We start from the raw sequence: 10,672 nt of genomic DNA, 5'->3' as shown, positions 1-10,672 counted from the left end.
TCCTTTCATTCTTTTTCCCCCCTTGTTTTTCTATTTTTAATCTTATAATTTTTTTTGTTTTAAAATATCCAAACTTCAAAGTAACAGAAAGAAAATAAGAAAAATTAAATTTGTTTCTAATTTTGGTTTTCTCCTAATTTATTGTTAATTCCAAATGTAAAGGGAAAAACAAGAACAACTACCACCAGGTCCACCACCACCACCTAATTAAAGGAAGAAGTAGGGATGGATGAAAGAGATAGACTTACCAAATCCAAGTTGAAATTTGCAGGGTGATTGGGGAATCACAAGTAATTAAAGCAACCTGTGAATGATAAGATCAAAATAAATACTTTTATACTGCAGCATTTATAGATTAATCCAAACCCAAGAACCTTGTTTAGGTCAAAGGTCGGAATCTTTGGTTGGACTCTTGTGTGCTTATGTTTAAGTTAGGGCACCATTGTGAAAACATACATATTTTTGAAACATCAGTTGTTTTTTTTTTATTTCTTTAAGGTATAATATATAAAGAAATAAATTAATATTTGATTAAATAATATATAAAAAATAAAAAATAAGGTAGATTATAATTTCAAAATTGGAGCTTTGAGTTTCGAAATTCAGACCTCTAAACAAATAAGATAACTTTCTGACGCTCAAGAAGGACTTAAAGTGCATTCTTAAACTGCAAGAAACCATTTACACTCATTTTCAACTATCAAAATCACCATACATGCATTTATTATTCAACATACAAATCACATGTACATGATTCAATCTTACTATTCAATGTAATTTTACAACCAAACATCTGAAGATATTAATTTTTTATCCATATTATTATTATTAATATTATTATTATTATTATTATTATTATTATTACTATTATTATTATTATTATTATTATTATTATTATTATCATCATTATTATTATTATTATTAAATATATATTAAACATATATATATAAATAATAATTACAGACCAATTACAACTGGACCGGCCCAGTTACAAACAAACCAGAACCGGTCCAAATCAAACCAGAAACCCTAAACATTTGGGTTTCCAGTTAGGGTTTCCTAACCCTAATCTAAACCAGCCGCCTCAGCTTGCTGCCGTTGGATCTGGCAAGATCCAACGGTCCAGATGGCTCCAGAGGGAAACCCTAGGGTTTGATACCTTAGGGCCACGCGGCGCCACCCCCGTTTCCACGCGGCTGCCGACACTTTCTCGCCGCCTCCGCCGCTGCCACGTCCCAAATGAAGACTCCAGAAGATCAACGCCAGCCGTCCATGCCATGGCTACGGGGTGAGTCACCACTGGTAGTCCGGTGACTCACCGAGACCCCATCTTCGGACTGGTCCGATGGCCACACCGGTGGTGGCTATAAAAGCCACCACCCCAACCTGAAAAAAAACGGAGAAGGAAGACAGAAAAAAAAAACAGAGAAAGGAAAAAAAAAACTACTAAACCAACGATCTCAGTCAAACATCCAGCAACCAAAAACAGAAGGAAAAGGAAGGAAAGAAACTTACCGAAGAAGCCTCGACCACCGGATCTCGTCAGAACCTTCGAAATATCGAAGGTATTTTTGTAGATTCGCTCCTATTAGGAGCTTTTTAAGGGAAAAGAACACCGGGACCGTCCTTAGGACGGTTCGATCTATCTATTAGGGTGAAAATAAATTTTTCCGGCCACCAAATGCTGTGGCCGGCGGTTGCATTCACGGCGGCACACGGTGGCCGACCGGTGACCGGCTTCCCTCCGATGAGGGAAGCTAGAGAGAAGGCAGAGAAATTTGTTCTCTCTCAGTTAGAGAGAGAACAGAAATGAAAAATGAAGGCTGGCCCTTCGGGCCAGCCGTTTTGGACCATATAGTCCTTCCCGAACGACATCGTTTTGGGAAGGACTATGCGCGTAATTATAGAATAGTTAAACCACGTCCGCAGTCATCCCAATTTGTAAACTTTACATTTTAGTCACTAAATCAAATTTATAATCCTTTTAATTTGGTTCTTTAATTTTAATTTTTATTCATTTTAGTCCTTTATATTAAAATAATATATTTAGGATAAATAGCAGATTTAATCCCTTAATTTTAATAAATAATATTTTAATCCTTAGTTTATATTTTTAATTTATTTTATTATAATATCCGAATTTTAGATAATTTTATTTTAGTCACTAAATAAATAAAATAAAGAAATAGCATGTTTAATCCCTAATACTTTGATTAATATTGAATTAAGTTTTTAATTTTACTATAATTTAGTCATTTAATTTATAAGTTTTCATTTATTTTATTGCTTTTAAAATATATTGTTTTAGTGGTATTTTTATTGTTTTAATTTTATTTGTTTATATTTTTAAATATTTTTATGTATTCATAAATATATATATAATAAATCTGGAATAAATTTTTTAATGTTTATTTTTAATATCGAAGAAAAGGACAGTCTTAATACAACTGGATGTCCTATTCTGATATTTTTTAAACAATATTATTTAAATTTAATATTTATCAATATCAAAGAAAAGAGCTGTCTTAAGGCACCTAGAAGTTCTTTTCTGATATTTTAAATAAATAAATATTTTTTTATATATAATTTTGAAATAATAGGATTATAAATTAAATATATTTTTGAATTTTTATAATTTTAATAATAGAGACAATTTATAATTAAAAAGTACCAATTTTGGGCGTTGTAGGGGTGCTAATCCTTCCCTAAACGTAACCGACCACGAATCCCTTTTTATTATTAAGAACGAATTTTTGGTTATAAAACGCAGATCAGTTCATTTTTTTAATTGATGTTTTTTTAAAAAAACTCTTTTAAAAGAAAAAATTTTAGGTATTCGACCTACCTGATCCAAAAGGTCGATGGCGACTCACAAATTATTTTCAAAATTATTTATTCACATCACTTTCCCCGCCAAATTTAATATTTCGTGCCCGGACGAAAACCGGTTACGACAACATCAATCATTTTTCTTTTAATCTCAACCTCACGTAATTCACTTCACTTGCTTACTCAGCCTTCATTTAAGCATATATTTCATACAATTTGTAACTATCAAATATTATATCACATATAACATATACATTTGATCTATTTATCAATGATAATCATTATACTATAAGCGTAGGCCTATTCAAGCTAATCATATCATCAAGTATTAGTTTGAATACACACATTTATTTATACTTTTATTCAAACTAATCATATAAATTTACTGATTTCACGTTCTGAAAAAAATATACAAAAATTATTTGAAATTTTCAAAAATTTCAAAATAATAAAAAATATTATAAATTTATAAATTTTTATCTATTTATAATTTTTGTGTGCTAATAAAGAAGTCAACATATAATATATCGTTTTTATCTATTCATTTTCGTAATATGTATATTTGGTTCTCTCTATATATAGCAGAAAGCAAAAGAGAAATCCAGGTCATAATGATGCTGACATGGCTGAACTCTATTGGCTGGAGAAAAGATCCAGGATTTCATTTGGGATTCGGTAATACACAATATATAAATGCAAGAAAAATAGGAAAGTGTGAAAAGGAGAAAGAAGAAACAGAAACGAAAAAAACCATAAAACTGAAGCATCAGAAGAGAAAACAACGGAAAATACAATACTAGGATAGGAAACCAAATAGCAGAGAAAAATACAGCGGAAAAATGAAGAAACCTGGAGCAGCGGAGAAGAAGAAAGCCAGGAGATCTTCGGCCGCCGTACAAAACGGCAGCAGAGATCAGAGTTCCTTCACCCCTTCAAAGGTCCGCCTTTCCCCTTATTTCTCTGATCTAGGGTTTTCTACTTTTTTATGTTTCATTTGGCTTTGATCCGTGTTTTTATGGTTTGAATTTAAATTCTATAATCATTTCGTGAGCAAAGAAAACTATCTAATTTCATTTGAATTGTTAATATCATTAGTATTAACTCTTGGAACCAGCTTAATTGTATTGATGCAATGCAGTTTTTTTCTTGTTGGAACGTTCTTTTTAATTATCTTTTGCTGTAAAGAAACGAATGGATAGATTCCTAGAAATGTATACACATATCAGATGTCTGAATTATTCATTACATTTGGAAGGGTTACTTCGTACTAGAATGTTCCATCTTGTGGTATCCAATTTTTCGACTTCCACTGAAAGAAAATTAAGGTTCTGAGTGACTGCGTCTGAATCCCACCTAAAAATTAAAATTACTCAACTTTAGATGGAACTTAAGTAGTAATCACACAAAAGAAATTGAGGAAATTATGTTGACTTACTTTCGTATTAGTTTGTCCAACGATTCAGAAAATGTTGCTTCCCTGGTGAAATGAAATTACGTTTGAACTTATTAAAGCTTTAAAAATCTACACTAACATTTTGTGCTCATCTGTCTATTTTTCTGTCATGATTTGTGGTTATGGCCTTTTAGGCTTTACCTGTTTTTCGGTATGCACGTGCTGCCCGATTCTTTTGTTTGCTTGTGATTCTTCAATTTTATATAATCTAATTTATGTATCATTTCCTTCCTACCCAGAAACAAACTGCCAAGAAAGACGTGTTTCAATTGTTTGCTGAGAAAGTGAGGGACCATAAAGATTTAGAGTCTAGATGGGCTATCTTGCAGGAAACTCGTGTTGAATATTTCAGGGGGAAGGATTTTGCAAGCTTTATGAAAAATCATCCTGAGCTTAAAGATATACTGGAGTCAGATAGAAATCTGGAAATTGAAGATATTGCTAATAGTTTGTTGCAAAAAAAACTTTTGGTGCGTTGCGATCGTGTCGTAAAAACTGTTCGTCCGGGGAAGAAAAAGTTGTCTACCTGGCCTGCACATCTAGAAATTTTCCCTGTGAGTACCTTACTAGTTTAACATTAAAATATTTGATATATCATTTACTGCTTTCATTTATTTGATGTATGTGTTTGATCATGCTTATCTCGTTGTGCAAAGAGTTCATTTTCCCGTGGTTTATTATCTTTATATATATATATATATGTATTTGGTCTTAATTAGGATATTGACTTATTTATTTATTTATTTATAACCATTCACTATAATTTGCTTTCTACATAGCTCCTTTTAAAAGTTCTATTTCCCTCCTCCCTCCTCCCAATTACAGTGCCTTTGATGCTTGGCATCCTTTGTTTTCTCTTTCATTTTGCTCTTGAAGCAGTATATATATATTTGGTTATCTATCATAACATTTTGATTGTTTCACATACAAAAAGAAAATGCTTTTCATGATCTGTAACCAAAGCAGAAACAATATATTGCAGAAACAATATATTGCAGAATCAAATGTCCTTTGGAAACTGATCCCTTTTTGTTTCGTGGAATTATTCATATTCTGATACTTTTTGCAGGAGCAAGTCTTCTCTGAAAATGATGCCTTTTTTTGCATGGACATTTGTGACACGGCGGCCGTTATGGCAAACACTTCTCTCATTTTTCTGGCCTGTGTTAACACTTGCTATTTGTTTGTTTCCTGTATACCCACATCGATGCAAATTACTAATACTCTACTCATGTGCGGGAGTTCTTCTACTTATTCTCACCATGCTTTTATGTAAGTTTTTCTGTGTTATTTTCTTCTTTAGTATATTGGATCCTTTTTATGCAAAAAAGAAACATAATTCTATAATGCTGGTTGAAGCTAGTATTAGTTATTAGTTTGATTTTGTGGTTAGTGACTGGCATTTGCAATGATCTCATTAGTACAATTCCATACCTATTGAGCAAGGTTCTGCAACTGTTTTCATCAGACCTTTTACTGTCTGTTTAGGGCTTTATTTGCTAAAGATACCATGTCTGTCTTGCCTATTAATATCTTTCTTATACACTGAATATAAAGAGTTGGTAAATTTGCTTTGCTCTCTCTCTCTCTCTCTCTCTTGTACAATAGCATATGATATAGCTATGGTTTTTTGGAAACAATGGCAAAATTCAAACTCACGCCACAAGAAGATGAAAGTCCTGCTATTGGTTAAGTTCCCAGTTTCCACTTGAGATTCCCATTAAACTATATCACTAAAAACATCAAAAGGAAGTAAAATAGTGAGCCAGAGATGCATTGTGGAGTGTGGACCCAGGACCACTTTTCCATCAACTGTAGGGAAGAAGTGGAAGTGTGTTGCTAAGTACACTTATTGTTGTCAAGTTAAAACAGATGAAGGTTTTGACCTGCCTGATTGTGATCCTAGTTCGTATTAGATTATGTTTGCATAGCCAATTTAAGATACAGTTTAAATTACCAGTTCTTTCTGAATTTAGTTTGCTTTTATACCGGTTGTCAATTGCTTGTTTTGGTTTTTCCCCTTCTTACTTATTTCATTGATTTTAAATTTTGAAGTGAGAGCTGCTATATTTGGCGCTGCATGGATCATTCTCGGAAAGCGTGTTTGGTTCTTCCCGAACATCCTTGCTGAGGAAGCAACATTGCGAGAATTATTCCGTTTTTGTCCCAAAAAGGATGAAGAAACGCGGCCAAAATGGACAGCAAGACTGTTCTATGCAGTAGTAGCTGTGTTGGTCATATTGTTGCTGAAGCACCATGCTCCGGACGAGGCTGCTAGAGCAAGGTCAGTCATGAATCTGCTCTTATTTAAAAATTTGCATAAGAATTTTTATTTTTGTTTCTCACTAATCTTATTGCTGTAAAAAGGCTGATATGATTTGTGAAAATCGTAAAATATATTAGCTTGATAGTATTCGTAACTAAAATTGGGTCATCATGATCCATAGGGTATATATAATTTAGTTGTGAAAGCCATCTTTGCTCTCTAATCTAGAATTATGAAGTCGATCGTAGTCTTTATACATTTATAGTTTTTTCCCCTTCTATTTTGAGTGGTTTTGACCCCATAAATGAATTTTAATTATATTGTAAACAGTTAAATGTTTCTGGGCTAGAGTTCTTGGAATCATTTGTCTAAACACAATCTGAAGTTTTTATATCACTCTTGCAGGTATCAGAAACGGATGTCAAACATAATCGACGATGTGCTTGAATGGTCTCCAAGCCTGGCTCTATCCGGGATGATGGAGAAACAAACAATGGTTAATGCAACAGAAAGCAATGACAATTCAATGGAAAGCAAGGCGACATCAGAGACTGTATTCTCTACCGATGAAAACGGAATTCTTGAGGAAACTGATCAACATCGTAATGATACCGCGGGGTAGATCATTTCAAGCTCGGTAGATGGATTATAGTGCCACCTTACATTGGAATTTGTCGAAAAATGGGAGTGTAATATCAACAGAAAATAAAAAAGAAAAACAGTCCTATGTTGAAAAGGATAAGTTTACATCACAAACAGTAGAGCAGTTGGAAGTTGTAATATACATCCCATGAAAATATTTATTTTGTGTTAACCTTTTGGTAAAGTGTTCATCCATATCTCCATTTACGTTTTATTTTCTGGACTGAATAGTATGATTTGATTAACTCACCATTGCGAGGTTAGTAAAGGATCAGTATTTTATCTTCTCAAAATGCACTCAAAATAGTGCTAATCCGATCAACAAAATGTGGCAAATACAAGTTTGTCCAAGGAAATGTCTCAATTCAAAACGAAAAAGGAGCAAAATTCTTCTCCACTGTCTCCTAGGTTGCAAGTTAAATATCCTTTAGGAGTACAATTCTCTTTCCCCACTCCCTAGGCAGAATTGTTCAAAAAAGGTGTGAGGTGCTTGTTATAGATTCAGTCTTTTCCCACAAACTACAACTTATATTCAAAAAGGCAATTTATTTTCTAAGTATGAGAGTGCAGCAATACATGAGTAGCCATACATTTCCCATTAAATAGCGGGAAATCACACATTTGCTATTCTTCAAGGGATATTGGATCAAATAGCACTTGAGCCATGTAATGTTGGTGGTGATGTGAGTCCATTACCATCCTTGTACAACACCTGCAATGTTAAAACCTGCCATGAGGATTTGCCTTGGGACAGGCGTTGGCTTCACCATTAAACCGTCGTTCATGTCCTTCCATGCATCCTTCATTATTTCTACACAACTTTCGATCACTTCCTTCCTTCCTTGCTCCTCTAATTCATAAGAAATATTTAAGATAGTCTCGTATAGACTTTTCAAGTAGTCCCCTTGTAGCTCATCCATGGCATCCTTACTGTATCTGAACATTAAAAGAAAAAAAGTAACAAAAAGTGTATTTTTACCTAGGGGATAAGAGACTTAACTGACAAGATCAAGTCTGCTAGAGGGTCGGGAGATAAAATATCCGAACTTAAATAGAATACCAGATTGTCGGGGATTCGAACCGACAGCAAAATCAGGAGATCTCTCTCAACAATTTTGAATTTAGAGTTAAAGCTTTTAAAGACCACTAATATACAGACCAACCTTTCCATTGCTTTGGTCAACTGTTGGAGTTGTTCAAATAAGCATCGTCGGTGTCGTCTAATAGCGCGTCCGGCTATATACCATTTACATAATACATTGCGGGCAAGTGCGAAACGTGGTTCAAACAGGGCTGCAACAGCTATGAAGAAAAACTCGACAGGTCTCTTTGTCTCACATGCGGAAATCTTGAAGCTATGCTTAATTCTTTCCACCAGCTGTCAAATGTAATTATACGTATAAAAGTATGCTTAGGTATCTTTGAATCAAATGATGTAAATGTACCTATAAAAAAGGCTAAGTTCCTGCTGGTGCAGCAACTGCACTCGATTAAACCATATTTCGCAAACTTGAGCAGTAGATCATTTCTCTATTCATCTTTTTCGTAATAGATCTTTTTCGCACGCCTTTGTGGTAAGGAAAGTTGAAGGCATTTCCGATAAATTCTCTGAGATGATCATGGCATGATTGGCTTACCATCATGGATTCCAAGTTCAATGTTCTGAAAGCAAGGGCCTCGTCTAGAATTAACTCTGAATAGAAGAAGGCAGCTAAATATATGTACCTCATTACTTTGTATATTATTGTAAAGACGGGTCATAGCTCTGAGGATGGTGGCATCGGAATTTAAGAGCCACCGGAATGCATCTTCATCTGCTTCTCGCATTCCCATCATTTGTAGAGCCAATCATTCCGACTCACCATATTCCATTATATATCTTCATCTGTTTATATGTGTGCATGTTTACACATTTTCTTTAGTTCCACAATATCATCATGAAAAGAATCTAACGGAGTACCATAATTGAATGCTTTAGTGGCCATGTTTAGTGTAGGACCTTTAACGCGTCCGGCTTCTAAATCACTTTGAACTTCGATAAATAGATAAACACATTCAAACATTGCTCAGTAATCACTTATTATGAATACGATTGTTGAATAAAGTAAAATTGTAATTGATAATTTGGTAAACTAAATATGAAGATAAATAATACATAAATTTTACGTGAAAAATCTACTAAATAAAATAAGATAAAATATCACAAGCGATGATAAGATAATTTTATTATGATAAAATTAAGAATTACAATTTTTTTAATTAACACGAAAAAAACAATGAAAATTCTCTATTGATAAAACGAGAAATAACTTTTTCTAAAATTATCTAATTTCTCTAGTTGTGGAATGATATGGGATTGTTGAGATTCTAAAATGGTTAGACTATTTATTATTTAAATTCAGGGAACAAACTTATAAATAAACTATCAGTTTAGGTCCAAAACAAAAATTATCTCATTCAATTAGTACTCAATTGCTATATCCATACCTCCAATGCATCGATTCTCTTATTTATTACTTTGGCTGCCAGGGACGGATGCACTAAGCCCCTAGGGTCAAGTGTCCCATTATTTAAGAAAAAAAAGTGAAATTTATATGTTAAAGAAAAATGGAAGAAATTTTTTTAAGAAAAGAAAATTAAAATTTTAGACCCCCATTTATAATTAATTTCTGGATCCGCCACTAGCTGCCAAATTAATTGGTTTTGAAAGCTGCCGACTCTCAAGCATAACATGACATTTGGTTGATGAATTAAAGACTTTGGGTAATCGACATCATTATAAGCTGTTAAAAATTATTATGATAATTTTATATACTAGTTTTTTTTTTCAAGAACAACAAATATTGTACATGTGCAGAACATGCGAAATTTAACATGCTCAAAGATCAAATAACTTGAAGCTTGAGGTTGATAGAATTGGGAAGGAACATTTATTTAGTGTTCAAATATACAAGACCTTGCTTTCTTCAGTTGTACAAAGATGTTTTGTACTTTAACCAAGTGAATTGCTTTTCACTTTTCAGAACATGCTCATGATTAGTGGTGAGCAAAACTCCTCACTCGATCGACCGATCATCCCTACTTATGTATGGAATTGGGACATCATCAACTGTAGCAGAATGGGTAATGTCCGATTTTGATTTGGGGTGGGATGAAACCAGATGCTTGATGGATTTTGGCTTCAAGACCATCTTCACATCGCATATAAACACTTTGCATAGTTTTTTTTCCCTTGAAGGGAACACTTTGCATAGTTTTACGTGGAATAAAGGGTCATTTGTGGACCAAGAGCAGCAACATAAATTTCTGGTATAAAACATCACATTCATTTCTTTTCCTCTTTATATTAATTACCAACAAATTAATATGCTTTCCAGTACAAAGGAGGCAAATTAATGTTTGGAGAGAATTTAGAGAAAGAACAGAATATGCAATTAACGAATCCTTTCTTTCTGCATCTGACAGAAAGAATGTAAGAAATT

At 33.4% G+C, this 10,672-nt stretch overlaps 1 pseudogene; it reads left to right on the top strand.

Moving 5' to 3' along the window:
• Positions 1-3,567: 3,567 nt before the first annotated feature.
• On the top strand, positions 3,568-7,374 carry LOC120194939 (annotated as a pseudogene).
• Positions 7,375-10,672: the final 3,298 nt, after the last annotated feature.

Source organism: Hibiscus syriacus, unplaced genomic scaffold (genome assembly GCF_006381635.1).
Source record: "Hibiscus syriacus cultivar Baekdansim isolate YM2019G1 unplaced genomic scaffold, ASM638163v2 tig00004502_pilon, whole genome shotgun sequence".
Lineage (NCBI taxonomy): Eukaryota > Viridiplantae > Streptophyta > Magnoliopsida > Malvales > Malvaceae > Hibiscus > Hibiscus syriacus.
Note: the sequence above shows the minus strand (reverse complement) of the source record. Positions and strands in the feature narration are given on the sequence as shown.